The sequence below is a fragment of the Carcharodon carcharias genome, chromosome 21, assembly GCF_017639515.1.
Source record: "Carcharodon carcharias isolate sCarCar2 chromosome 21, sCarCar2.pri, whole genome shotgun sequence".
NCBI lineage: Eukaryota > Metazoa > Chordata > Chondrichthyes > Lamniformes > Lamnidae > Carcharodon > Carcharodon carcharias.
The window spans coordinates 8,247,368-8,273,388 of NC_054487.1; the positions used below are offsets into that span (position 1 = coordinate 8,247,368).

Genomic DNA, 26,021 nt, shown 5'->3' on the forward strand with positions numbered 1-26,021 from the left:
CAGTACTTCCAAGTTTTGTGTCATCTGCAAATTTTGAAATTGTGAAATTTGGCTTTGCCCACCTAAGTTTAGGTCATTAGTATGATCAAGAAAAGCAGTGGTCCTGATGCTGACCCCTGGAAAACCCCACTTTATCTAATCCAAAAACACACATTCACCACTTGTCACCCAGCCAAGTTTGAATCCATGTTGCCACTGTTCCTTTTGGTCCATGGGTTTCAACTTTGCTGACAAACCTGTTATGTGGCACTTTATCAAATGCCTGTTGGAAGTCCATGTAGACCACATCAATCTCATTACCTTCATCAACCCTCTTTATTATCTCATTAAAAAACTCCATCAAGCTAGTCAAACATAATTTGCCTTTAACAAATTTGTGCTGGCTTCCCTTAATTAATCTACACTTGCTCGAGTGACTGTTAATTTTATCCCGGATTATTGGGCAGAATTCTACCCCTCGCCGGTGGGGAGGGGGGGGTGGGGGGGGGTTGCAGAGAGAGTTGGGGGCAGGCGCGAACCCGATCATCACCCCCGATCGGGGAATGCACCGCCATTTTATGTGGGTGGGCCAATGAAGGCCTGCCCAGCATGACGCGCGCCTGGAAGTGCTGTGCGCTCCCTGTACGGGCGGGGGAGGGGGGTGGTTCCCTGAGTCGTTCCTTGCGCTGTTTCACGCATGCGGGTAAAGGAGTGCAGAGATCTCCTTGAGGCACAAAGATAGGTTTGACATGTGTAAATTTAAATGAAGAGAAATAAAAACTTTTAAAACATGTTCCCTCATGTGACACTGTCACATGAGCTGGGACATGTGAAAGAATTATTTTTAAAATTTTTATTGACTTTTGAAACATTTGATGAAACCTCATCCGGCCCGTGGATGAGGTTCCATGAAAAATGCGAAGGCCGCCTGGGCTCTTCGCCTGCCCCCCCCTCGCCAGCCTTAAGGTTGGTCGGGCAGCTCAGCTAATTGAAGTATTTGCTGTTTAACTGGCTTTAACAGGCCTTTGACAGTTCGGCGGATCCGACTCAGCTGCGCTCCCACCGAACTGAAAACCTAAATGACATCCGGTGATGTCGGGACACCCACCCAATGTCACCGCGCGTCATTTTACACGTCGGCTAGCGGGCCCGACCCCCAACTGCCAGCCGGAGAATTCTGCCCATTGTTTCGAAAAGCTTTCTCACCACCAAGGTTAAACCTGTAGTCGCTGGATTTATTCTTCTGCCCTTCTTTGAACAACATTGCAATTCTCCAATCCCTTGGCACCACTTCGGTATTTAAGGATTGGAAGGTTATGGCTAATGTCTCTGCGTCTCATGTAGTCCTGGTGATTTATCAACATTAGGTACAGCCAGCTCTTCTAATATCTTCTTGTCAGCCCAATGTTTCAGCTACCTTCTTTTCACCACGCCTTGGTAAAGATAGATGCAAAGTACTCATCTAATCTTCACTGACTTTGGTTATTAAAATGCGGCTTTGGTTAGATAGCCATTAATTAAAGAGCTCTATGGGAGTGCCCTCAAAAAACTCTCGTGGTGAAAATTGACATCTGTCGTGAGCTTGTGGTGAACTATTGGTGAGTTGTTTACACTGATTAATTTTTTTTATTCATTCATGGGCTATGGGCGTCACCAGAATTTATTGCCCATTCCTAATTGTCCTTGAGAAGGTGGTGGTGAGCTATCTTCTTGAACCGCTGCAGTCCATGTGGTATGGGTACACCCACGGTGCTTTTAGGGAGGGAGTTCCAGGATTTTGAGAAGTGGCAATGAAGGAACAGCAATATATTTCCAAGTCAGGATGGTATGTGGCTTGAAGGGGAACTTCCAGGCGGTGGTGTTCCCATGTATCTGCTGCCCTTGTCCTTCTAGGTGGTAACGGTCATGGGTTTGGAAGGTTCTGTCTAAGGAGCCTTGGTGAGTTGCCGCAGTACATCTCGCAGATGGTACACACACTGCTGCCACTGTGCATCGGTGGTGGAGGGAGTGAATGTTTATGGATGTGGTGCCAATCAAGTGGGCTGCTTTGTCCTGGATGGTGTCCAGCTTCTTGAGTGTTGTTAGAGCTGCATTTATCCAGGCAAGTGGGGTAACACTCACATTTGCAGATTCTTAAGAATCCCAGCAAAGTTGGGTGTTAATGGACTATTGCAAGTTCCCTGTCACTAAACACATTGCGAGTACAATGAAATAATTATACACAGAATATATAAGGTATACCTTGGCTCACTTATTAACATTCCAGCCTCTAAACTGGAAGGTCCTAGGTTCAAGTCCCACTCCAGGAATGTGTAGTATTGAGGCAGCTGAATACTATATTGATGAGCTTGCATCCAGTATAAGTGGAGCAGCTCGAAAAGCAATTATAGTACCTTTAATGCTGTAACTGAACTGAGGCCGAAGAAGGAAACATTAGGACAGCTTTTACATTTTAAGGAGGGTCTTAATTGAGGAAAAGTGGAAAGATGGAGCGGGTCTAAGAGGGAATTCCAGAGTTCAGAGACTCACTTGTGGAAGGCAAGGCTGCCAAGGTTGGAGGAAAGTGCTATATATATGGTCTGTCCACTAAACCGTCCTCATTAATTCTGTGCACTGAATTACAGCATCAGTTCTCAAGATAACCAAGGCATTACCTAAAAGGTCTTCCAAATGAGGTGAACCTGCATTTTATAACGAGGAGTGTGTGTCAATCTTCCAGCATTAGAACACAGTTAGTACTCTTGGACTGTGAGATGTCCTTCACTCTGCAGCAGATTGCTGTAAAGTGAATGAAGCCTCTTAATACGTGTGCTCATCTCTTGTCTTAAGCCTCATCACAAACTGATCAAGTTTGGCATGCGGGCTGTGGTTTCCTTCAGACTGAAAGTGCATAGGGATTGGAATCCAGCCCGTCTGTAACTGAACAACTCAAACCACTGTAATTCACAGCCAGCTCTTGTTGGATATTTCTGGGTTACAAGCCAAACATTCCTGGATAAGGGATGAATTGTGAGAGCACTTGTGAATAAAAGTGGCTATGTAGAAGCTGATGTAATTTTCACGTAGGTGTTTCATTTCAAAGAAAATGATTTTATTATGGCCACTGGCATTTGTAATACCCCATTTTGCCTGTGTTTACATGCAGGATTTTTTTTCAATTACAAGCCAGAAATTCCAAGCAACAATGTCGCTTTGAACTGGCACTAAGAGGTGGGAGTTTTGCCCTGAACTAAAACTATCGCGAAACAGCTCTGCAATTTTATGGTAAATCTACAAGAAATTAGAGTAACCAGCGGTATGTGCGTGGAACTTGTTATTTAGGTTTATCCTACATTTTTCATTTTATTGGTACATATTTTGTATCAGGTCATCTCATCCACCCAGTCTGAGTGGTTATTTGGCAGCAACCTAATTACAGTTTTGATTTGTGCATGTATATAATTTACATTCTTCCTTAGGAAACTGAACTTGCAAACAAAATAGCTACCTGTTGACATTATTTTATAATGATGGGCTTGACTTTTAAGCTATTTCAACTTATGAAACGAATGTCAGTCATGTTAAAATCCAACTTTTTCCCATCTCTCCCCAAGAAATCAGCTCAATCCAAAGATGCCCACAGCCCTCAGATACTCTCACCCAAGCACTTGAGTGTTGACTGTGAACATGGGCAGCCTATTCTATCTTGAGGGGGTTCCTCAGAAGGGCCCAATTTTGTCTCCACCCAGTGTTTACACACAAAACGCACATACGCTCCATCGCTACAAAGTGATCAGTAATAGGAACCACAGTTGACTTCTCCCCACAGCCCAAGGGTACCGGTGTCAGTTGTGGCCTGTTTAGCTTGCCAGGCAATGCGTTTGTCACCTATCCACTGTGAGCTGAATCCTTAGCCTTACATGGGGTGGAATCTTCTGGCCCCGCCAGCAGTGGGAAATTTGCAAGGCTGAGGAACTTGATTCAGCGAGAGGCCAGAAATCAGTTTCCTGACATCAGGATGAACTGTAGGAATTCTGTTCTCAGGACTTTAAAGGCAGGTCGAGCTTCCCGACAAACAATGTCGAGAAGCCCTTTGCATTTATTAGCCTGTCATGCCTGCTCATTAAAAGGCCAGCTCGCCAGAATTATGCTCCCCCTCCAAATTAACTTCTCCGTCAGTCAGAAATTAAAATGTTCACTTTTACGACTGTATGTAAGTGACGTGCATCACTTTTTTCGCAGTTTTGAGGTCAGTAGCCGCTCTTTTCAACTTCTTGGGGACTGATCATATCTCGACTCACATCCAGGGCTGGTAGCAAAACCTGTGCCAAAGCTGGAAACGGGAGGCAGGGAAAGGGTGGGTGGTGGTGGGGGAGGGAGGGAGGGTAAAGACCATTGGGAAAGATGGGGTGAAGACCGTCCGGGGAAAGGGGGAGGCAGCAATGGAATGTGAGGGTGCAGCAACATTTGATGGAGGGGGAAGGGCCCTTCTCGATGGGCCTGAGGGTCCTGTGGCAGGCTGGGGGAGGGGCTTTATGGATAAGGATGGTTGGAGAGAGTGAGTCCCAGAGGACAGGGTCAGTGCAGTCGACGTTGAGGTCCTGGGGGTTGAATTGAGGATACTGGGCAGAGGAGGGAAATGACACAGCCAGAGGGGGGAGTGGGATGCGATTGGATGGTAGGTCCAGGGTGATCGTCTGGTGGGTTAAGGTTTCATGAGGGTGCGATCTTGGAGGTGGGACTACACAGGTGCCTCAGATAATGGGAGGAGGCACGGTCAGGGTGGGCATGGGGATAGTAATGGGTGTCGACTCTGAGGGGAGGGATGGCATGTAGAAGTAGATAGTAATAGGATCCAGGGTAGCGGGGGAAGGTTGAAAGGTGACTGAGGGGAGAGGAATGGTGATATTGGGTGGGTCAAGGATGATGGGGGTGAGGGATGTCAGTGGGTGGCAAGGGCAGGGCAACAAGGTGGTGGAGCGAGTTTGAAAGGTGACGTGCACCATTTTAAAAATCTGATCTGGAGAATGCAGTTAGTTGGTAATGCGATCCCTCGAAATGGGAGGAGGGTCTTTGCGGGTGGATGGAGTTCAAGGTCAGTACAATTAGCCGACTGGAGGGACATCCTAATAATCATGAAGCAACTGGATGGGAATCATGCTCAGATGTCTTCTCTCTACGGTGAAGCCTACACAGAAGGAGGTTTGTTCCCAATTGTTAAGGGTGTCATAACATCCAGATCCCAGGGAGGTGTGGAGCGGCTGTTCATTCTGTGCCATTTACCATCTGCTGCTGTCAGAGGCAGGAGTGAAGGGAGTTAGATGCCACCAAGGGGAACAGCCAACTCGCGACTCCAAATTTCCATCTTCTTCGGTGAATGGTCATGCCTGACAAGGGCTCATGTGGTTAGTCTTTCTATGACGCCAAGACAATGGTCTCTCGATGGAACCAGGAGGGTGATGGAGGCAAGCTGAATAGTGTCAGAATTAGGCTTCTTGCACAGGGCTCTCATCACCCTGGTCAAAGAGCAATGTCTCCATGCGCGGCCACGTATGAACAAGAGCAACACCCATCTCTGGTCCTCCAGGATGTACTTCAGCTGCAAGGGTGGGGTGCAGATGCCATGTTGAGATGACAGCCAGGCACAGGGCTCAGCACAGGCTTGCTGTATCTGAGATGGAGGCAAACATGTAAAGAATATACTCACGAAATTCATAACTTCAATGCGTTCACAGATCCACTGAGGCCTAGATGAAGCAGGCTCCAGGCAACCCTGCCTTCGTGCTGGCTCTCATACAGATGAGGAGAAGGAAGGACTGGCGCAGGTTGGCACAGGGCAGGAGGAGCAACAGCCTGGGCAGCAAGAGGCAGTGGTACCTCAAGAATGTCAGGATGCTGGCGAACGGGGTCCATTGCAACGGCCAACATTGGCCCAACCGCCAGTGTATCGCAGGTGATGCAGTTATCTTCAGATGAGCAAAAGACAAACCAGATGCACCATTGGATGTCCCAGATGTGACTGCTAACCTCTGTCAGCCACAAGGGAATCCCATGCATTGAAGGTCATCTTAAACTTCTTCGCCAGTGGCTGCTGCCAGGGCGCTACTGGAGACCTGTGTAGCATCTCCCCGTCAGCGACACACAAGTGCATCCAGGAGGTGACAGCTACCCTGTGCACGAGAGCACATAAATTGTCCAATTCCGCCTGGATCTGAAAGTCAGGCTGCAAGAGTGTTGGGATTTGCAGCAATCTCAGATTTACCTCAAGTGCAGGGCACTATTGACTGCACACGTGACCTTGAAAGTTCCCTGGCAACAGCCAATCACATTCATCAACAGAAAAAGGCTTCCACTTGTTGAATGTGCAGCCCATATGTGCTCACAGAGGGTAAATCCTGCCCGCTTGTGTTTGGTTCCCAGGGAGCTCTCACGACACCTTCATTGTGACCCACTCCCAAGTATCATAAGTTTTTGAAGGACCTCGGTGATTGCAGGGCTGGCTCCCTGGGGGACAAGGAATATCCCAAGAAGACTTGGCCGATGTGATTCTCAGAGTGCTATCGAAGAGATCTACAATGACCCACATGCCTCCACCAGGTCCATGACTGAACAGACAATAGGCCTCCTAAAGGTGAGTTTCGGGGGTTTGGATCGCTCAGGCAGGGATTGCCAATACTCATCACAATGTCCACAATCATCGTTGCCTGGTGTGCCCTGCACAGCCCCGTGCTGTAAAAGGGGGACGTCTTGCCTGTGGGAGACAGGGAGAACTGAGATATTGCCTCTGACGATGAGGACGGTGAAGGGGATGGAGCTGACGAGAGCCAGGCTGTCGGTGATTACGTGCAGACAGGCCCGTGCCAGTCTGACACCTACCAGATTCCAGGCAGAGTAGCTGCTGACACATTCCTTCAACTTTTTGCTTTTCTATCCTCTGCTGGCTGGAAGACCCCAGCACCTTATTGGTTACAGACATTACACTTTGCCCTAATGTACCTTGATTTATGATAAGCTGAATTAAATTGCACTAGTTACCATCTACCCTTCTGGTGGTTTGATCTTTTGCATATGCCAAACTATGCTAATATGCAGAGCCCTAGCGCTAAATGTGCGCATTGAAAGCTGAACAGCACTCTGTTCTCCCACGACCTTGGGAACCTGTAAATGGAATTATGATTTTACCCATGCCCTTACAAAGTCCGTGTGCATGGCAACCTGGAAGCAATCTCAAACTGAACCTCAGCAGGGATGCACTCATGTCAACCTCACATCTGCTCCCAAAGTGGGGGCCAAACTGGAAGAGAGCTTGTTCAGGCAGAACCAGATAGATGGGTATACAGGGAGGAGCAGCATGAGAACAGCATTTGGCCCTTCGAGATTGCCCCTCCATGCAGATTGATCATGTTCCTGTCCCCACCCCCAATCCACACTCACTCATAGTAAACCCATATACATTGACATTGTTATCATGCCAAGAAGTTTCCAAGTAACTTTGGAGGCCAGTCACTGGGAGTGCCTCACCTGCACTCTGGGTTTCTGAGGTGCAACCACTCCGGACGCTCCAAACTCAGAGACCCCTCTAAGTCTCAGTCCTAGATGGCCTTAACATTAGTATGAGACTGTGATCCGTCATTGTGGACACTGCAGTCAAGGTAAACTTCTTTCCTGCATTGTCGCTGCAGAGGCCTGTTAGAGTTGCTGATGCTTTGCATGGATAGCCTCACAGTCCTTGGCACAGTCCAGTATATAGGCCCATCCTACTCTACCTCTCTCCTCGTGTACTAAAACCCAGCCCTTCAATGATGTCCAAAGCATTTTGGTTGCAAACCCTTTATGCGATGTCTACTCCCATTGTTAATAAGGAGATGAGCAGGCCACACAAATCTCCATGCGAGATCTGACCAAGGCTTCAGTCAACTGCACACACACCTTTTAAATCCTATGCTTAAGTCCCTTTTGCAGTCAAGGTTAATGTGCCCATTGTCTCTTTACTCACTGCCTTCACCTGCATGTTAGCTCAAAATGACAAATCACCAAAGAAGGTTGTTGATTGATCGTGCCCACCACAGTTTTCTCCAGACATGTAGGGCTGCCTCTAGTTTGCTACTGTTAAAGCTTCATTCTGAAACTGCATCTACAGTTTCTTCACCACTCACCAAGCAGATTTAACACCCCTCAAGTACTCCTGGCATCCACCCACATCTGACATCAGGGCAACAGCTGTAGGAGGTGCAATGATCTCAATGAACACATTTTCAGAGGTCAGAACATGGTGAGCTGCAAGTAATGACTTGCACGACGTGTGGCCAAGCAACACACTCACAACTGATGGCCAGTGTTTAATCATGCACGTGTGGGACTATTGAGTAATCACTGTGTTGATAATGTGAGAGAAGTGAATCTATGGGAGTTCATGTTCAGACTCTGATGGGAGCCCACATTCCAGATCCTTAAATGCTTGCAACCATTGAAATAACTAACAGCAAGATGGAATCCAGGAGACTTCCAAATAGTGCAAATGAACATATATTTACAAGTGCCAAAACTATACACAATGATTGTACACCAGTGCCACCTCTGTGCCTTCAATATCTCTTAATCTTTCATTGCTTACTGCTACATCTAGGTGTAGCCCCTACAATTGCAGCTGAACTGATATGCCCTGTAGACTGTGAGGACTTTGGCAGGTATCCTCTAATAGCCTGAGGCCTAGAGGGCCCCCATCTGCTAAGAGTCTCCTGCTCAGGTGAGGTGCACCCTCCTTGTCCTGACCTGATGGAGGCAATGGGGTCACTGGCAGAGGGGAGGTGGAGCAGCAGGGCACCCTTGGAGTGCCTGGCTGGCATTCCTCCTCCCTGACTTCTTGAGCAGAAGGGGCACCGACAAGAAGGTTGAGATGTCCTGTGCTGCACTGCACCAATGCCTGGAGCAAGTGAGTGCAGGTCTGAGAGCATATCTGGCAGCCACTGTCCATTCTGCTGGATCTGGGTCTCCAAGGCAACTCTTTCCATGGAGGCAGTCAAGCTCTCGCATGCCAGAGCCATGACATCAGGCAGAACGTGGATGGACTTCTCCAGCCTTTGGTCCAGTCTGCGAATGGCCTCTGGCATCTCTGCCTGATGTTCCCCTGCCTGGCTCTGCATCTCCAACATGTCTCTAATGGCCAGGTCCTGAGTCTCATCAGCTGCACGGGGCTGAGCAGGGGCCTGGTCTTCAGCAGACCTGTGAATGTCAGAGACTTCAGCTATCACTCACTCTGCTAGCTGTGGACCCATGTCAGTCACATGCTCACCAGATTGTGACCCAAGATTGGTCCCACACAGGTGCATGTTTCTGCAGTGGTGGAGGGTGCAGGTGAATGCCATGATGGTGCATCCTCTGAGGATTTTGAGGCATTCTCCTCTGAGATGGGGTTAAGGCTGGGGATGGGGATGGTGCTGGGGATAGGGTTGGGGCTGGGGCTGGGGATGGTGTTGGGGATGGGGTTGGGGATGGGGTTGGGGATGGGGCTGGGGCTCGGGATGGAGTTGGGGTTGGGGATGGGGATGGGGCTGGGGATGGAGTTAGGGACGGGGTTGCGGTTAGGGATGGGGTTGGGGACTGGCCTGGGAATGGGGATGGGGTTAGGGATGGGGTTGGGGTTGGAGCTGGGGATGGGGTTGGGGATGGAGTTGGGGCTGGGGATGGGGTTGGGGTTGGGGATGGGGTTGGGGTTGGGGATGGGGTTGGGGATGGGGATAGGGCTGGGGATGGGGTTGGGGATGGAGTTGGGGCTGGGGATGGGGTTGGGGTTGGGGCTGGGGATGGGGTTGGGGTGGGGGATGGGGTTGGGGATGGGGATGGGGATGGGGTTGGGGTGGGGGATGGGGTTGGGGATGGGGTTGGGGTGGGGGATGGGGTTGGGGATGGGAATGCTGTTGGGGATGGGGATGGGGTTGGGGATGGGGACGGGGTTGGAGATGGGAATGGAGTTGGGTATGGGGACGGGAATGGAGTTGGGGATGGGGACGGGGATGGGGACGGGGTTGGGGTTGGGGATGGGGCTGGGGATGGGGTTGGGGATGGGGATGCGGTTGGTGATGGGGTTGAGGTTGGGGATGGGGATGGGATTGGGGATGGGATTGGGGATTGGGGATGGGGATGGGATTGGGGATGGGGACTGGGTTGGGGATGGGGACGGGGTTGGGGATGGCGACGGGGTTGGGGATAGGGATGGAGTTGGGGATGGAGTTGGGGATGGGGTTGGGGATGGGATTGGGGATGGGGTTGGGTTTGGGGATGGGGCTGGGGATGGGGTTAAGGATGGGGATGCGGTTGGTGATGGGGATGGGATTGGGGATGGGGATGGGATTGGGGATGGGGATGGGGTTGGGGATGGGGACGGGATTGGTGATGGGTACGGGGTTGGGGACGGGGACGGGGATGGGGACGGGGATGGGGATGGGGTTGGGGTTGGGGATGGGGATGGGATTGGGGATGGGGACGGGGATGGGGACGGGGATGGGGATGGGGTTGGGGTTGGGGATGGGGACGGGGATGGGGATGGGGTTGGGGATAGGGATGGAGTTGGGGTTGGGGATGGGGTTGGGGTTGGGGATGGGGACGGGGTTGGGGTTGGGGATGGGGTTGGGGACGGGGATGGGGTTGGGGATGGGGTTGGGGTTGAGGTTGCGGATGGGGCTTTGGCTGGTGTAAGTTGAGGGCACCCTGTTTCAAGCTGGTACCTGGAATGGAGAAAAGAAAGATTTAGTGATTGACTAAGCAGGCTCCTTAATTAAATCAATCACTCACTCAATGGGTGCAAGTGTAGACTGGAGGCAGCCCCACTGGGTTCCTGGGGGAGTCCTATCTCGCCCTCAGTGGAGGAATGGACCTGATCTTCCTCAGCTAGCTCTGCAGCCAGCTCCTCGAAAGGGATGAAGATTCAAACGTCTGGAATTCCACTACCATTCTGGGAGAACTTGCACTTGCTGTAGGTGTTCTTCTCCTGCAGAAATACAGAAGGGTTGATTGTCATCCCAATGGTTGCATGAGCAGTTTAAGAGCATATATGCCTGTGGCAGCTGCTGAGCCCTCCACAGTAAGTGATTAAGAATCAGGATGTCCTGCAACTAATATGAGTTTGAGAGCATGAGGTGGCTGGCACACGTTCACTGAACTGTGGAGCCACACGGTGTTTTTGTGTTTCTGTGACATCCTGGATGAGTAATCTGGACCTCCTGGCCTGCAATGAGTGAATGGATGTCTGCAGCCCCTTAAATATGGTGCCTGGACCTTTGACCTCATGAGCTAATGGCAGGGAGGGCAACTTCCTGCCCACCCTCACCAAAAGATTCACCGTGCTCCACACAGATGCAGAAGTAATGAGTTGAACAGCGCAAGACTGTGCATGTTCAGCTATCCCACCCTCCGGCAGGAATCACTCCGACTTCCACTCCCACCACCAAACTTAGATTTCAGAACAGAAAATTCCAACGGAGTCTTACATAGTTATAAAGATGCAGGAGCAAATTTGCTTAAGGTATAAATCCATAGTTGTTCTGAATTTGCAATGTGCAAACTATAAAGCACCAAATGCTTTTCAAATGTGTTCTAGCTGGCATTAAACTAATACCAGTCGGAAAATCTAGGCTGAGAACTCTCTAGGGAAAAACAGTGAACACTCCTCCAAACTTCCCAGAGTTTGGGAATGGAAATGTAGGTGACAGCATTGACATCCATTAAGATCAATAGAGTTGCTGTTCAAACTCTTCAAACAACCAGAGAAAAAAAGAGGCTACTTTTCTCACAGAAGTGCACAGTGAATTAATAAGTCTGCAACAATGCCTCTTGATTCGTTGTCTGATCCCCATTCATTTGGGTCACAATCTGAATCTGATTGGTAAGTGTTCATCCTGAGCCAGTTTATCCACTAGAAATCAACAAATGGCCTGCCTTGGATATGCATCTTTGAGATCAGGTCAAATGAAAATGTTAACATCAAAATAGATTAACCAGCCCTGATGTTGTAGCCAGATCTATAATTACAATAAGAAATAGTAGTTAAAATGCATGCATGGAGTAAATAAACCTGTTGTTGAGCATCATTTGTGCTGAATGAAGGTATTTTTACAATAGCCCTTAATTAGGCTGCAGTGCAGTCAGCTATGTTACAAAGTTATGTTGCCCCTAGAAGCAGCTAAACTAGGTCCACAGTTCTTTAGCTGCTTTTAACTAGATTCTATGTGCAAAGTAGCCACAAAGTGATTCCTCGCATTTCTGGCTTCCTTATTCCTGCAACAAGGCTTGTAACCCTGTTTTTCTGTGATAATGGATTTAGGTTTAGTGAAGTATACACTGGGCTACTATAAAAGTCAAACATAAAAACAGCTCAAGATTGATGCTCTAGAATCTGTCCTATAATATAACTGGGACAGGGGGAAAGAGTTTGTTACTCCAGCAGCCAAAAGCATCTCCTGCTATAAGTGGCTTTGCAATATAAACAAATTACAAGCTACAAACTTACACCAAGTTAAATAAATGGGCCTTTGTGTGAGATCTTTACATGCTACCGTATGCCTGAAAGGTCCATTTGAGTCAAACATGGCTAATGCAAGCAAGTAATGTCTTTTCCTTCCAACCATCTTCTGTTCCCTGTCTCAACCTCACCCTTCGGTTTACTGTCTGGGCAGAGTGGTTTCCATTATGCTGCATTCCTCACCTTTAACATTCAATGATGGACACCACTCTCCACAGTATGGACGGTCAGAGTGTAAATATTCAGGAAACAGTCCTTTACAGTGGCTTTTGCGCAACAGGCAGCCTTAAACTGAGGCTGCATTTGGAATTAGGGTGTAGTCATTTCCACCAAACATATCCCAAGGTGCAGTTAACAAAAGGAAGTCTGCCACCTGCAGTTGGCAACACTCATAACAAGTGTAAAGGCATTTGCTCTTACTATGGTCCATCTGGCTGTGAGATTTTCAAGTACGTGGGCTAGGATTTTGTCAGGGTGACAGGGGTTCACCCATCAGTCAAAGAACTGGTGGGGACCCTCCGTCAGTACTGTAGGGGGAGACATGATACAATCAAATGCCTTTCAGACACTTAATTGGCCACTGTTGGGCCATCCCTGTGATTGAGATCCCCAGCAGCTGGAGTCCTGTTTGCCAAGAGCTACCAGTCAATCAGAAGCCGGTAGTTCCTTATGCTGCCTAATCCAGCGGGTACTGCTGGCAGCACTACACCGAGGCCCAGGATCGTGGAGGGAGCCCAGGCCATAGGTAAATGAATGTGAGACGCAATGACCATCTCCAACAAGAGAGATTCTAACCATTGCCCCTTGACGTTCAATGGCATTGTCATCACTGAATCCCCCACTATCAACATCCTGGGGTTACCATTGACCAGAAACTGAACTGGACTACCCATATCAAAATTGTGGCTACAAGAGCAGGTCAGAGTCTAGGAATCTTGTGGAGACTAACCCACCTCCTGACTCCCCAAAGCTTGTCCACCATCTACAATGCACATGTCAGGAGTGTGATGGAATACTCCCCATTTGTCTGAATGAGTGCAGCTCTCACAACATTCAAGAAGCTTGACACCATCCAGGACAAAGCAGCCCACTTGATTGGCACCACATCTACAAACATTCACTCCCTCCACCACCGATGCCCAGTAGCAGCAGTGTGTACCATCTACAAGATGCATTGCAGGAATTTGCCAAAGCTCCTTAGACAGTACCTTCCAAAACCCATGATCACAACCATCTAGAAGTACAAGGGCAGCAGACACATGGGAACACCACCACCTGGAAGTTCCCCTCCAAGTCACTCACTATTCTGACTTGGAAATATATCGTTGTTCCTTCACTGTCACTGGGTCAAAATCCTGGAACTCCCTCCCTAACAGCACTGTGGGTATACCTACACCACATGGACTGCAGCGGTTCAAGAAGGCAGCTCAACACCACCTTCTCAAGGGCAACTAGGGATGGACAATAAATGCTGGCCCAGCCAGTGACATCCACATTCCATAAATGAATAAAAAAAAAAGGATGTTAGAGTATGGAGGGAGGACATTGGGTGTCTGAGGCAAGGACACAAAGTGCATTTTAGCGTGGGACCCCCCACCACCACCCCTTCCCCCACCACCTGGGGGGCTGCTGGCAAACTGGCCAGGTTTTGCCGTGTTTGCTCTCTGAAGGTGTGGAAGGTCCCGTCACCATTATATTGCAGTGAGCTCAGGGATAATAAGTCTCGATTGAGCTTAATGGATATTCTGCCTTCGGCTGCCAGGAATTCCACACCAGTCCCTTCCAGCCTCCAACTTAATCGGGGGAGGTTTTTCCGGCACCAGGAGACTGCCAAGGAGCCTCTGCCACAAGTCAGCGGACCTGGCAGCCATGGTTCCCTCTGCGATGAGCTGTATTAAGTCCAGCCCATAGGAACAGGAGCAGTTCATTCAGCTCCTCAAGGCTGCTCCCTCATTCAATAAAATCATGGATGATCTATACCTGAACTCTAATTACCTGCCATTGCTCAATCTCTCTTACTATCCACAAAATTTTACCGATTTCAGTTTTGAGCATTCCAAATGACCCAGCACTAACAACATTTTGGGGGGACAAAGTTCCAGATTTCAACAGCTGTTTGTTAAAAAACATCTTCCTGATTGTGTTTCTGAATGGCCTGGTTCCAATTTTAAGATTATTCCCTTTTGTTTCGGATTCTCCTACCAGAGGAAATAGGTTACTTGTATCCTTTTATCATTTTGTAACCATCTTGATGACATCACCCCTCAATCTTCCAGATTTAAGGGAATGTAAAGGACATTTAAAAAAACGTGTCCTCATAATTTAATCCTTTAAACCTTGGTATCATTCTGGTGAATCTGTGCTGTACCAATAGTCTTGCTTTCAGTCATAAAAAAGTCCTAGAAGTGCCTGGATTTACTAGTATGATGCAAGTCTCTCGCGAGTCTCCATCTGAATGGAAGAGAGTGATTTGCTCTTTGCTAATCTTATCATCAAACACTGGGGTCACTGTTTGAAATCGGAGGTTTGCACTGAGCTGCTATCAACAGACTGATGCCAACTAATCACTTGGTAACACCTGGTAAAACTTTTATGCTTAAAATAGCGTGGTCAACAGCAACTACATAACTCCCCATCGTCGGCTGCGCTCGTATATGTTATAAAAAAGGCCTGAATTATGTTATCCTGAAAAAAGCAGAACAGCAGGTTTTCTTGGGTGTAGTGAGCCGCCTCTGTTTAAAAGAGAGGAATCTGACTCAGTCATATTTTTTTATTTGGCAAATGGAAATCCTCCGTTTTCCACACAGAACAGAAGCGGTGGCATCCGATATACTAGCCGTGGAAATGATGGGTCTTATGTTTCAGTCCTGCTAGACCTGAATCAGGGAAATGATGCCTTCTGGTGCCTGAAATGACTGTGGAACACCGTTTCTATTAAAATCTCTGGGCAATCACACAGCTGGCGTTATAAAGAGGGAATTGCTGCCTGGAGCTGTCCTGCTGTATTACAAGAAAGAAATCATAATGATTTGTACTTAAAACTCCTAATGAAAGGCCTGGTTTCCATTATATTGTACAATTGAATTGGTATCCCTATAATAAATTAGCTATTAACACCTCTGATTACCCACACAGTACACTTCTACCCTGCAGTCAACATTTTACATACTAGCATAACATTAGCTATCTAAACTTTGGGAGATGGTAAGGGGGAGAGAGAGAGAGAAAGAAAACGCCTGTTTAGGAAACGAGTTGCAAGAATTCATGTGTTAATGACCTCTTCAGCATCTGTGGAGACATGTTAAATTATTCTGGCACAATGCTACAGACTTGCTGACATCACTGTTAATTGTGAAGTAAGATGATTACAGAGGGTCGTGGATAGACATTCATTCAGTCTTTGTGTGTGTGTGTGTGTGTGTGTATGTGTGTGTGTGTGTGTGTGTATGTGTGTGGAAAGGCTGTCAGTAACAGAAGGAAGTTTACTTTAGTTTCTGCAGTCTTTGTCTCTCCATAGTATCTCATAAACAGTCCCTGAGTCATCAGCAACCAGTGTTCAGGAGCAGATAAGGATAAGGGAAACATTCTTCAAGGAATGAGGTAAGACACACCAGGCCCACAGCCTGGGCAGCTATTCTGAGAAGTCCTTGTAAACCAGTAAAAGAATTTGGCTTTTACTACGGTATGTGCATTGCTGTTTTTACAGCATTTGTGATCACTGACTCAGTGCTATGTCACAGGATTGTGCTTGGGGTTTAAACATGATTACAGGGTTAAAGGCATTACAGAGTTAGCAGGGATTAAAGGCATTAATGCTGGTAAATTGATATTGTTTTATATGTGTGTGCAATATATGAATCTGCAGTATATTTAAAAGACAGGGCAGATTTATTTTCATAAAAAGCAGTTTCAGCATTAAAAAAGCATCAGGAAGACTAAGTAAGTCTTATCTTGTAGATCAAATTGAAATATAATTGACTGCAAGTAAAGGAATGGAACATCACTGGAAAGGCTTTGTGTGGAGACTTATCAGTTGCTGGAAGAGGAATACAAATATTCTGCGGTACTAGGAACAGGAAAAGTTTCTCTTCAAATGTCCTGCGATAGGTTTTATAAGTGTCCCCGGTGTGTTTGATGTGGGTTGGAAGGGTCTCTCTTCATGTTATTGTGGCTCAGAGGGAGTGGTGTAAGGTTCACTGCATGTGCTGGAGCCCAAAGGAAGTTGATAATGCTGGTTGCCATCTGGGGTTTGCTGGGCTTTTTTTCTTCCCCGGTGTGTTTTCCCGACGCCTTCATTTAAGGGGCTGGTAGGCTGGTGACAGCATGAATATGGATATTTCAGCAGTTACCGAGCAAGCAGAGAGTGGATCATATTCTGCGCAGGGGAGTCAGCTGCTCAGTCTTTCAGTGTGAAGGCTGCTTGCTGCTCGCTCAGCAAATCACAGGACTTAACAGGAAGAAAGGGGGGACTATTCAGTGGTCTTTCAGCTGTAAATAGTTAGTCACAGAAGGAATGCTTCACTGCCTCTGAAGGTAAGATTGCAAATTCTTCCTTTGGCTTTTAGTAGCAGATATGCAAAATGACGGCAATACCTTTTATAAAGTTCTGTGCTGAATGGATGCAAGAATTTGTACTGGTTGTCAAAAGTTGCTTAATTCTGAAATAATGCTTTGTAGCTTTTGAAAGGAGAGATTCTCTGAAAACTCATGTTGTCAGTCTGTGGAAGAACTGCAACTGCCTTTCCTCAGAGGTGCTTTAATTGTGCACAGAGCTGATTCTCTGCTTAATTGCATGTTGGTAATGACAGGGAGATTGGCAGATAGTGTGAGTGCAGAAGGGGTGTGGGGGGGCGGTGGGGGGGGGGGCATCCAGCCGATACTTGCCTTCCGCTCCTTGGGTTATTCTGCTCACTTTCTCAGCTGAAGGGGCGGTCTGCTGCTTACTGGGAGACGGTTTTGTTGGTTTTAAACTGAACTAACTTGCCACTGGGTGAGTTGCTGCATGTTCGCTTAGTGTCAGCAAGAGTCGCTGGGCATAGGCACCCAGCTGACTTGCCAGGTGGTCTGTTGTAAGACTAGACTGCACTCATGACTAAGTATTGGCAGAGATTTGGCCTTGAAATTAGAAGTTTAAGGAAGGAGTTCAGCTGGCAGTGTGAGGCACCACCCCTCATATGCACTTCTAGGGTTTCTACTCTGGGGCTTTGGACAAGAACAGAAAATTCGTAGCATTTATGGGCTGTCAGTTAGAATTTTGTAGCTGCTTATCTAACAAGCAAGAGCTCAGAAATCTTTTCCACTGAATGGAGGAGTCATAAAGTAAGCAATTCAGCAAGAGCAAAAGTGTAGTATTGCCTGGTTATGCAAATAAAGGACTTTAAACTGATGCTATTTTAAGCTGTTTTGTGCAAGCTAAAAAGTCAAACCTGCCTTTCTGAAAAAAAAGTACAGGTATCCAAAAGCCATGTAAACATAGTAGCTGTATGTGTACCGCATGTACTTATGTAATTCTGTGCAGACTTGCACTTAAGAGACAGACAATGATCCAAGTTAAATTTCAATTTCTAATAATTTCTCCTTTCATATACCAAATTTGTTTTTTTAACTCATTTTATGGGATGTGGGCATCGCTGGCTACGTCAGCATTTATTGCCCATCCCTAACTGCCCTTGAGAAGGTGGTAGCTGCCTTCTTGAACCACTGCAGTCCAAGTGGTGTAGAGAGGGAGTTCCAGGATTTTGACCCAACAACAGTGAAGGAAGGGCGATATATTTCCAAGTCAGGATGGTGAGTGGCTTGGAAGGGAACTTGCAGGTGGTGGCACTCCCATGCATCTGCTGCCCTTGTCCTTCTAGATGATAGAGGTTGTGGGCTTGGAAGGTTCTGTCAGAGGAGGCTTGGTGAGTTCCTGTAGTGTATCTTGTAAATGGTACACACTGCTACCGCTGTGCATTGTCGGTGGAGAGGGTGAATGTTTGTGGGTGGGGTGCCAATCAAGCAGGCTGCTTTGTCAAGCTTCTTGAATGTTGTTGGAGCTGCACTCGTCTGTTATTTTGTCAATAATATTAAAGCGCAGAAAGTTAGTTGTTTCCACATGGGACCTGAGTATCTGTAAAAGTGAGTGTGCTTGCAAGGGCAACTCTTCAGCCTAAGTATACTGTTTAATATTTATCATTTTTTTGCAAGTCTTGTGTATCCGGCTTCCCGATTTTTCAACTTCTCTCCTAAAGACACTAACCCTTGCTGGCTTGCCGTTTCGTGGTTGCTGAACCACCCTGCTGTACCATATGCAGGTGGAGCCATTATTCATGTGTGAGCATTGACAAAAACCATTTGACTGTCAGAGACATCACAGCTGAACCAGAATGTGTCTTCATTTGACATCCAATCATAAGTACTAGCAACCAAAATTGCTGATCAAGAGCAAAGAACCTCTTGCCCATCCTAGGTTAAGGGGACTGCAGTGAAATTGAAGGGCTTCCGATGTAAGAAAGCTGGCTCAGTCTTCAGTCTATCATCAGGTTAAACATGCCTGAATTTGCACTGGTGTTAAACCAAGCCTGGAGATGTGTAATTTTTACACCAATGTGCCTTTCAAAAACAATTATCAAAAGAAATGCATCACCCTCCATACCATGCATTTGTCTACCAGTATTTTTAATTTTGCTTTCTGAAGATTAAGGAGTAAATCTTACAAGTAAGATGGTAAGTAAATGGCGTGGGAAGTGTCTGGATACAGTAGATTGTTTGTGGAAGGAACATACATGATGATGTAAGTTGCATTATATTTAAGGCATGCCCAAGAACATATTAATTAATCTGTCACTAGGCCTATAAAAAGCCAGTCACTTGACAAGTTTCATTTAAATGTGACTTCAGTGAACCAAAACAATTGTCTAGCTATCTGATTTCACTTCAGAAATGCAAACTCCAGAAATGCAAACTCACACTATCCAAACTAACAAAGACTTTTTCCCCATTGTCCAGGTAAATGTGCAGCAAAATATATTATACACTTAATAAATAATATAGTTCATAGAGTAAGTATTTATTTATTCTTCAAAATAGCCAAGGACTTTAGCACTTACTGTTATGAGGTGATCGTTGCCAAGGGTTTCCTCACACTTATGCTAAAGCCTGAATTTGTTAACTATCACACTGTCCTGTTGGCTTCTCAAATACCTATCAAGTGTCCCTACTGAAACCTGTTTGAAGCCGAGTTCGTAAAGTGCAACAAAGGAATATGTTGTTCAGGAGCCAACAGGTGAGAGAGTGTAACCTGAGCGCCTGTGGGTATTGGAACAAGGTTTCCTGCTGACACTGCCTTACAGTCTGAAAAAAAGAGGACTCCGAATAGTGTAAAAACTGTACTATCCATCTGAAAATTTTAGTTCCATGAACCCATTCAAATAAAACTATCTGAATACAATGAATGTTTTTGTGTTGGCTGGTCCACAACCATAAGAAAACACATTCCCATTTCTGTTACTGTTACAAAGCCAACAAAAATATTACAACTGGAAAGTCCTATTGGCTAAAAGACTATATTGGAATATCAGCAATTTTATTTTTCTGAATCAGAGATTTATGACCCTTGATGCTGTTTCACCATTTATATTTTTTCTTTCTTTCATGGGATGTGGGTGTCGCTGGCTAGGCCAGTATTTATTTCCCATTCCTAATTGCCCTTGAGAAGACATTCCTGAGCTGCCTTCTTGAACCGCTGCAGTCCATGTGGGGTAGGTACACCCACAGTGCTGCTAGGGAGGGAGCTCCAGGATTTTGACCCAGCAACAGTGAAGGATCGGCAATATATTTCCAAGTCAGGATTGTGTGTGGCTTTGAGGGGAACTTCCAGATGGTGGCGTTCGCATGCAGTTGCTGCTGCTGTTCTTCTAGACGGTAGAGGTCGTGGGTTTGGGCGGCGCTGTCAAAGGAGCCTTGGTGAGTTGCTGCAGTGCATCTTCTAGATGGGACACATTGCTGCCATTGTGCATTGGTGGTGGAGGGAGTGAATGTTTGTGGATGTGGTGCCAATCAAGTGGGCTGCTTTCTCCTGAATGATGTCCAGCTTCTTGAGTGTTGTTGGAGCTGCACTCATCCAGACAAGTGGAGAGTATTCCATCACACTCCTGACATGTGCCTTGCAGATGGTGGACAGGCTTTGAGGAGTCAGGAGGTGTGTTACCTGTCACAGGATTCACAGCCTCTGAACGAATCTTATAACTAGAGTGGCAACAGGTTCCCATCGAGCCATTGAAATCGCCATTTACATCGGCGGTACTGGAAGATCCCGACGGCATGAGGGGCTGGAAAATTCTGGCCAGTATTTATATGGATGCTCCCGTTCAGCTTCTGCTCAATGGTAATCCTCAGGATGTTGGTAGAGGGGGATTCCGCAATGGTAATGCCACTGAATATCAAGGGGAGATAGGAACATCAAGTGGACCATTCAGCCCGTCAAGCCTGCTCCACCATTCAAGCAGATCTTGGCTGATCATCTATCTCCGTGCTAATTTTCCCCACTAACCCCATATCCCTTGATACTATTAACATCCAGAAATCTATCGATTTCTGTTTTGAACATGCCTAATGATTGAGCTTCCAAAGTCCTCTAGGGTAAAGAATTCCAAAGATTCACCACCCTCTGAGTGAAGAAATTCCTCCTTGCCTCAGCCTTAAAATGCCTTCCCCTTATTCTGAGACTGTGTCTTCTGGTTCTAGACTCGCCAGCCAGGGGGAACATCCTATCTACATCTACCCTGTCATTCCTTGTAAAAATTTTGTGCGTTTCATTCTTCGAAACTCTAGAGAATACAGACCAGTTTCTTCAATCTAGCCTCATAAGACAATCCCAGCAATTAGTCTGGTGAATCGCCTTTGCACTCCCTCTATAGCAAGTATATCCTTCCTTAGATAAGGAAACCAAAACAATACACAATACTATAGGTACAGCCTCACCAAGACTCTACACAACAGCAGCAAGACATCTTTACTCCTGCACTCAAATCCCTCTGCAATGAAGGCCAACATACCATTTCTCTTCCTAATCGTTTGCTACACCTGCATGCTAGCTTTCAGCGACTCATGAACAAGGACACCCAGGTCCCTTTGGACATCAACATTTCCCAACATCTCACCATTTAAGAAATGCTGTACCTTTGTTTTTTTCTAACATTGTGGATAGCTTCACACTTATTCACATTATATTCCATTTGCCATGGGCTGTATCTTCCAGTTGGCGAACAGGTGGGGGGCCCACTCGCCAACACGTAAAATGACGCGGGGTGACATCGGGCGTGTGACCTGATGTCACGTCGCGTCATTCAGACTTCCAGTTCGGCAGGTACACACCCAAGTCGGCTGCGTGCCCGCCAACCTGTCAAAGGCCCACTAGGGCCATTAACAAAGTAGTTGAAGTCATTAATGGACCTGCCTGTCCAACCTTAAGGGCAGGATGAGGTTTCATGAGGATTTAAAAATCTCTCAATATTTTAATATAAAAGTTACAGACATGTCCCAACTCGTGTGACAGTGTCACATGAGGGGACATGGCAGGTAAATTTTTTCTCAGCTTTATTTAAAGTTTAAAATGTGAGCCGATCTCCCTGAGGCAGCACTTAGCCTCAGGGAGATCTGTGCGCTCTTCTGTACGCATGCACGAAAGAGCACACTCCGGCTCAGGGAATCCCTCACACCCGTACAGGGAGCACGTAATGCTTCCTGGTGGATGTCACGCTGGGCGGGCCTTAATTGCCCCCCCCCCCGCCCCCATGTAAAATGGCAGGGGCGCCAATCAGAAGCCCATCCACCCGGCCCGCTCTCGCACTACCCCCCCCCCACCCCCCCCACCCCCGACGGGGAGAAAATGTTGCCCAACATTTTCTTGTCCATTCTCCTAGCCTGTCTGAATCCCCCTGAGGCCTCCTTGCATCCTCCTCACAATTTACATTTCTACCTAGTTTTGTGTCATCAGCAAATTTTGGAAATATTACATTTGGTCTCCACATCCGAATCATCGATGTAGATTATGAACAGCTGTGGCCTCAGCACTGATCTTTGCGGTAGCCCACGAGTAACAGTCTGCCATCCTGAGAACGACCCATTTATTCCTACTCCCTGTTTTCTGTCTGTTAACGAAATCTCAATCCACACTAGTATATTACCTCCAATCCCATTTACTCTAATTTTGATTACTAACCTCCTGTGTGGAACTTTATCAAAATCTGACTGAAAATCCAAATAAACTGCATCCACTGGCTCTCCTTTACCAATGCTACAAGTAACATCCTCAAAAAAACTCCCAACAGATTTGTCAAACATGGTTTCCCTTTCATCAATCCATACTGACTCTGCCCAATCATATTATTTCCAAATGTCCAGTTATCATGTCCCTTATAATAGAATCTAACATTTTCCCTACTACTGACGTCAAACTAACATGTCTGTAGTTCTCCATTATCCCTCTTCCTCCCTTCCTAAATAGTGCAGTTACATTTGCTACTTTCCAGTCTGCAGGAACCTTTCCAGAATCTATAGAATTTTGAAAGATAACCACCAAAGCATCCGTTATATCTGTAGCCACCACATTCAACAATCTGGGATGTAGCTCATCTGGTCCAGGGGATTTATCAAATTTCAATCCAATTAATTTTTTGAGTACTCTTTATTAATACCAATTTCTTTTAGCTACTTAGCTCCACAAGCCCATTGGTTCTCTAGTATTTCTGGGAGATTTTCTGTATTTTCCTCCATGAAGACAGACATAAAGTAATTGTTTATTTTCTCCACCATTTTGCTATTCTTCATTATAAATTCTCCTGTCCCCGCGTGTAATGGGCTCACATTTGGTCCTTGCAAATCTTTTCCTCGTTACGCCCCTAAAGAAGCTTTTACAGTTCACTTTATGTTTCTCGCTAGCTTGCATTCACATTCGTTTTCCATTTCTTTATCTGTTTCTTGGCTCTCCTTTGCTGGAGTCTAAATCGTTCTCAATCACTGGGCTTACCACCTTTTCTGGCAAGGCCATGAGCCACTTCATTTGATCTAATGCAATATTTAGCTTATTTCCTTCAATAACCTTTCCTGTTGGGTTTTTTTTTGGCTTAGAGGGTTGTATATTTATGGTAGACCATGTAATACTTCTTTAAATACTAGCCACTGCCTGTATTCCATCAATTCATTTAATGTATTTTCCCAATCCCCCATAACCAACTTGCCCCTCAGACCCTTCATAGTTTTCTTTGTTCAGCTTTAAACCTAACATAAAATTCCATCATATTATGGTCACTATTTCCTAAAGGCTCCTTACAACAGGTTATTAATTATCCAATTCTTTTAACAAAATAGTAAATCTAAAACAGCCTGATTGCTAATTAGTTCTTCAGTGTACTATTCTAGAAACCCATCTCTTATATATTCCAGGAATTCATCCTCCACAGTGTTAGTACTATATGTTTGCCCAGTCTATATATAAACTGATATCACCCATTATTACTGTATTTCCCATGTCAGATGCAGCTGTAATTTCCTGATATATACCATGCCCTTCATTACCACTAGTTTGGTGGCCTATAAACAACTCCCACCAGTGTCTGCTGCCCCCTGCTGTTTCTTAGCTCCACCCAAACTGATTCAACATTTTCATCCTTCAATCTAAGATCCTCTTTTACTAATGTATTGGTTTTGCCCCGCCCCTTATTAACAGCACTACTCCACCTCATTTACCTTTTTGCTCATCCTTCCTAAATGATGAATACAGATGAATATTTAATTCCCAGTTTTAGTCACCTGGTAACCATCTCTCCATAATGGCAATTGATTCATACCTATTTACCTCTATTTGTGCCTTCAAATCATCTACTTTGTTGCAAATACTGCATGTATTCATTTAGAATGCAGAATAACATTAGAAAGACACAGTTAAGGGCACTGCCACCCTATTTGTTGCCTTGCCTTTGCTTTGTCTGCCTTTTCATTTCACTTTTCTACTTCCTGTTACCTATTTTGCTTCCCTCCAACCTGAGCTCCCTCTCGGGTTCCCATCTCCCTGCCAACCTAAGTTAGGTGGTTAGATTCTCTCTTGTTGGAGATGGTCACTGCCTGGCACTTGTGTGGCACAAATGTCGCTTGTCCCATACAAGTCCAAACTTGAAAGATATCCAGGTCTTGCTGCAAATGGACATGGACTGCTTCAGTATCTGAAGATTGGCAAATGTTGCTGAACATTGTACAATTATTAGCAAACATCCCCACTTCTGACCTTATGATGGAAGGAAGGTCATTGATGAAACAGCTGAAGATGGTTGGGCCTAGGACACCACCCTGAGGAACTCCTGCAGTGATGTCCTGGAACTGAGATGATTGACCTCCAACAACCATAACCCTAAGAGAAAACATTCTGTTGTACCCTTTTTCTGAGGCATCAGCTACCAAAGAGAAACAAAGATCTTTTACTTCAATGTAATCCAAGTGCTTCTGTAAGGAATATGGTGCTAGAACGTTCTTGCTCAGTGTTTTCACCTTTGTTTTCCCACACATCAGGTCTTCCGCCACAGAGGAGTCACCATTGGTTTCTTTAACAACTTTTACGCTGCAGTCCATACCCCAATAGGACCGTTGATGCCTCACAGCATGGTAGATCATACATAGTTCAGCTGCAGTCACTCCATTGTTTTGAGGCAACTCAGGCAATTTAAAAAAAGGAGTTCAGTGATGATGTACCTGCATTTTTTAGTGTTAAATGTTTGCATTTCTGGCAAAATGTGTCGATTCACAGCTCCTTTTTCTCAGTGGCTGACATCAATATCGTGTCAACACAAATTGCAGAATGTATGATGCTCTCCCTTCCTGCTATTTGCTTTCAAATCACATTTTTTTCACTATTCCAGATTGAACGCCATCTTTCTCTTAAGCATTTTGAATTGTCATAAGTCAGGGTGTGGGTGTGATGGGGATAACACTATTGATATTGATATCAGCCAACAAGGCTGGTAGGAACAGGCTGAGGGCATCTTCAAAATGATAGGACCTCAGTGTCACAGATCATGCTTTTTTTCTTTATTCTTTCATGGGATGTGGGTGTTGCAGGCAAGGCCAGCATTTGTTGCTCATCACTAATTGCCCTTGAACTAAATGGCTTGCCGGATCATTTCAAAGGGCAGTTAAGAATCAACCACATTCTGTAACATGTCGGCCAGACAAGGAAGGACAGCTGATTTCCTTCACTAAAGGACATTAGTGAATCCAATGGGTTTTTAATGACAATCGATGATAATTTCACTATTAGTGAGGCTAGCATTCAATTCTAGAAGTTATTCATTGAATTCAAATTGCGCCAGCAGCTCGTGGTGGGATTTGAACCCGTGTCCCAAGAATATTAGCCTGGCCCTCTGGATTACTAGTCCAGTGACATTGCTACTATGCTACGATCTCTGGGTCTGAAGATGTGGGGCTGGATTTTCAATCAGGTGTGGAAACTGGAAATGGGGCAAGTTCCAGGCCCTGACCCTTCATGGTGTGCTTTGCCCACAGCAATTTTCCATTC

The 26,021-nt window shown here is 46.1% G+C and overlaps 1 protein-coding gene across 4 annotated transcripts in view; it reads left to right on the top strand.

Moving 5' to 3' along the window:
- Window positions 1–26,021, top strand: part of prickle1b (prickle homolog 1b) — a 197,758-nt gene that overhangs the window by 123,911 nt on the left and 47,826 nt on the right. Inside the window, exon 1 of one of the 4 annotated variants that reach the window (XM_041216208.1) lies at window positions 16,031–16,075. The exons of 1 other annotated variant lie outside the window; for it this stretch is intronic. The gene's annotated coding sequence lies outside the window, so the exon portion shown is untranslated. Of the gene's footprint in view, window positions 1–16,030; window positions 16,076–16,895; window positions 17,009–17,446; window positions 17,466–26,021 lie in introns of those variants that run through there. 2 more of the 4 variants (XM_041216206.1, XM_041216209.1) reach the window with 2 other exon arrangements.